This window comes from Orycteropus afer, unplaced genomic scaffold (genome assembly GCF_000298275.1).
Source record: "Orycteropus afer afer isolate SDZICR_OR568_19922 unplaced genomic scaffold, OryAfe1.0 scaffold00132, whole genome shotgun sequence".
Taxonomy (NCBI): Eukaryota; Metazoa; Chordata; class Mammalia; order Tubulidentata; family Orycteropodidae; genus Orycteropus; species Orycteropus afer.
This window is the reverse complement of record NW_006921719.1, coordinates 2,908,869-2,913,311: the sequence shown is the minus strand read 5'-3', so window position 1 is coordinate 2,913,311 and position 4,443 is coordinate 2,908,869.

Below are 4,443 nucleotides of genomic sequence, written 5' to 3'. Positions count from 1 at the left end.
AGAAAACCAAAAGGGAAGCAAGCACTCAGCATTTCTCAAGCTGAAAGATCTGAAGAAAAAATTCAATCCTTGAGTAAGAATATTGAAGGATTCTGTGGGGAAAAAAAAGAAAAAAAAATGGCATAAGAATCATCAAAAGAAAATGGAAGAAATACACAGAGTCTCTATGTCACTATACCAAAAAGAATTGGTCAGTTTTCAAACAGTATAGGAGGTAGCATATGGTTAAAACCAGTGGTATTGAAGGAAGAAGTCTATGCTGCATTGAAGGCATTGGTGAAAAACAAGGCTCCAGGAACTGACGGAACACCAACTGAGGTGTTTCAACAAATGGAGGTAAAGCTAGAAGTACATATTCATCCATGCCAAGAAATTTGAAAGACAGCTACCTGGCCTTCTTATGGGAAGAGATCTGTATGTATATATCCATTCCAAAGAAAGGTGATTCAACAGTATGTGGAAATTATTGAACAATAGGAGCTCTGGTGATGTAGTGCCTAAGGCATTTGACTGCTAACCAGAAGGCTGGCTGTTCACACCCATCAGCCACTCCTTGGAAGGAAGATTGGACAATCTACTTCCCTAGAGATACCACCTCAGAAATCCAAGGAGGGGTCGCTATGAGTTGGATACAACGTAATGGCAGTGAGTTTGGTTTTTTGGTTTTTTTAATCACCAAACCAAAAACAAACAAACAAACAAACAAAAAAAAACCTCACTACCCTTGAGTCAGATTTGACCCATAGAGACCCTTCCTTGAGTTTCCAAAGTGATATCTCTATGGAAGTAGATTGCCCAATCTTCCTTCCTAGCAGTGGCTGGTGGGTGTGAACTGCCAGTCTTCTGGTTAGCAGTCAAATAAGTAAAATTTGCTGAAGATAATTTAAAAACACTTCCAGCAGTACATTGACAGGGAATTGCTAGAAATTCAACTGGGGATGTGGAATGAGACTATCATTGCTGATGTCAGGTGGATGTTGGCTGAAAGCAACAAAGATGTTTATTGTATTTTATTGACTATGCAAAGGCATTTGACTGTGTGGATCATAACAAATTATGTATTACATTGCAAAGAATGGGAATTTAGAACACTTAATTGTGCTCATATGCACAGAATAAGGGGATGGTGTATGGTTTAATATCAGAAAAGGTTTATGTCAGGGTTGTATCTTTCACCATACTTATTCAATCTGTATGCTGAGCAAGACTAATTAACAACCTGTGATACGCAGCTGACACAACCTTGCTGGCGGAAAGTGAAGAGGACTTAAAGCACTTACTGATGAAGATCAAAGACTACAGTCTTCAGTATGGATTACACCTCAACATAATAAAAACATAAATCCTCACAACTAGACCAACAAGCTATATCATGATAAATGAATATTGAATTTGTCAAGAATTTCATTTTACTTATATCCACAATCAGTGGCCATGGAAGCAGTCAAGAAATCAAACTACATATTGCATTGGCTAAATCTGCTCAAAAGATCTCTTTGAAGTTTTAAGGAGCAAATATGTCACTTTGAAAACTAAGGTACACCTGACTCAAGCCATGGTATTTCCAATCACCTCATATGCAGGTGAAAACTAGACAATGAATAAGGAAGATTGATGAAGAATTGATGCATTTGAGACTGCCAGAAGAACAAACAAATCTGTCTCAGAAGAAGTACAGCCAGAATGTTCCTTAGAAACAGGGATGGCAAGACTTTCTCTTGCATACTGTGGACGTATTATCAGGAGGGACCAGTCCCTGGAGAAAGACATCATGCTTGGTAAAGCAGAAGGTCAGTGAGAAAGAGGAAGACCCTCAATGATATGGATTGACACAATGGCTGCAACAATGGGCTCAAACATAGCTAGGATTGTGAGGATGGCACAGGAGCAGGCAGCATTCAGTTCTGTTGGACACAGGGTTGCTATGAGCCAAAACTGACTGGATGGCACCTAACAATAAGAGGAAATTATCGTGCCACTGCCTGTATATCAGTGTGTTGTACTGTGATGGACTACATCTTGCAATGACGCTGAAAGCTATGCTAGTGGTCTTTCAAATATCAGCAGGGTCTCCCATGGTGGACAGGAGGATTCAGAAGAGCTTCCAAACCAGGACAGAATAGGAAGCCTGGCAATCTATTTCTGAAAATTAGCCAATGAAAACCCTATGGATCACAAGAGAATATTGTCCCATATAGTGTTTAATGATGAACCCCTTAGATTGGAAAGCACCACAAAATAGACACAAGAAGGGACCCAAACATACCAATGATCATGAAGATGGCACAGGCCCAGGCAACATTCAAACTGTGAGTTGGAGCTGACCCCGTAGCAACTAAAAACAACAAGAAATCTTAGAATTGGAGCTTGACTCTGTCATCATCACAGGTTAATAGTGGAGATCTTTGCTGACCTCATGGCTGCAGGTGAAATTCAGAGGAGCTTCAGAAACACGGAGTGAAGGAGGAATGGGAGACCAGATCAGAAATACCTGTGGGCAGGTGAGCCATGATTTTGTTTATTGCTGAGTAAACAAAGGCTGTTACTTGATCTTCCTGTTTGCCCCTTTAATCCAACCATCCCCAGCAAGCTTGCAAGAGAGAGGACATTAAAGAGGGTGAAGAGTTTTTGAAGAGGAGTCTGTCTAATGCTGATGCGCCCACAACATAGGCAAGGGTTGAAGTGGATCCACTGTAGGTTTCTGGAGGCTCATGTGTGACATCTCAGCTGGGCAGTGGGCCACTGTCCAGCAGGCCTGGCCCCAGGCTCTGAGCAAAGACTTTTCTGTCAGCTCCTTGGCATGTCTGTGACTAGAAGAGCATTCAGCTATTTCCCCTCGTTTACATCAAAATACAAGATTGTGGCTTGGTAATTAGAAACTTTGGTTTTTCATTCTGTTGGACCATAGGACAGCCATGTGTTGGCCAAATGGCTCCCATTCTTAGCTCAAATCACTCCTGGGCCCTTTTCCCAAGTTCTGACATGGTACATGTTTGTCTTTGTGATGATACCATTTGTGGTGGTGAATGTGCAGTTACCCGTGAAGCTCTCACATTATTTTCTTTAAATTTCCACCATGAGGGTGGAAAGAATTCAGCCTTTCCTACCAACATCTGCATATTTGGGGTCTGACAAGTACTAAGCTGGTAGAGTAGTGTAAGAGACTTCGCTTCCAGGGGGTACTGGCAAATTGGAGCTTCTAGAGAGACACTTAGCCAGGAAAAGCAGTTCAGATGAGGAGAGGCTGAAGAGTGGTGGCCTCTTCTGAGCACCCTCAAGCACTCATTCATTCTGTGGGCAGTTTGCACCTCCTGCCTCATGTTTGGATTCCAACATGTTTACAATTATCTCAGAAAGTCCCTGTTGTTTATGCTTACCTACTAACCTGGAGGTTGGCCGTTCAAACTCAACCAGTGGTACCATAGAAGAAAGGCCTGGCAATCTATTTCCATAAATATTATAGCTAAGAAAACTTTATGGGGCAGTTCTACTCTGTAACACATGGGGTCTCCATGAGATAGAATCAACTCAATGGCAACAGATTTGATTTGGTTTGGTGAGCTTTCAGGGGTAAATAAGGATATCAAGTGCTGTATCATAAAATTATAGAATGTTAGAGTTCAAACGGTCTTTAAAGGACAAGTTGTCCAAGAAAACCCTATGTTTTGTAGAGGAGGTAAGAGAAGCTGAGGGGTAAGCAACTTGTCCAATATCACACATCTCACAATGGATTGGCCCAGAAGTGGGGCCAGGGCTTATGCTTCTCTTAGATCACCTACTCTGTCTACCAGCAAAAGGGGAAGACAGAAAAGCAGCTTGCATTTGATGAGTACCTACCATGTGCTGATCACTGGGCTCAGTATTACCCAAATTCATTCCTAATTTAGAAGCCCACACACATTGACTTCATGTATTACTTTCACATATCTGCTAGAATGAATAACCACAAAGTAGTTGGCTTAACATAGCATACAATCAGAAGTCTGAAATTAATATCACTGGACTAAAATCAAGGTGGCAGAGCCACACTCCCTCTGGAGACTCTAGGGGAGAATCTGTTCTTTGCCTCTTCTAGCTTCTGGTGACAGCCTGCATTCCTTGGCTTATAGTTACATCACTTCAGTCTTCAAGACCATCGTCTTCAAATTTCTCTCTCCTTCTTCACATTGCCTCCTCCTCTTGTGTGTATGTCAAATACCCCTCTACATTTCTCTCTTAAAAACATTTAGGTCTCATATGAATAATCCAAGATAATCTACCCATCTCAAGATCCTTAATCACATCTGCAAAGACCTTTTTCCAAATAAGGTAAGAGTTACATGTTCCAGGATTTAGGACCTTAAATCTTTTGGGGCCATTATCCAGCCTTATGGACACTGTTTGGTACATAACCGTGCAACTTTAGGAATAGTCCGTTTAGGCTAAAAGGCTCGCAAAATAGGA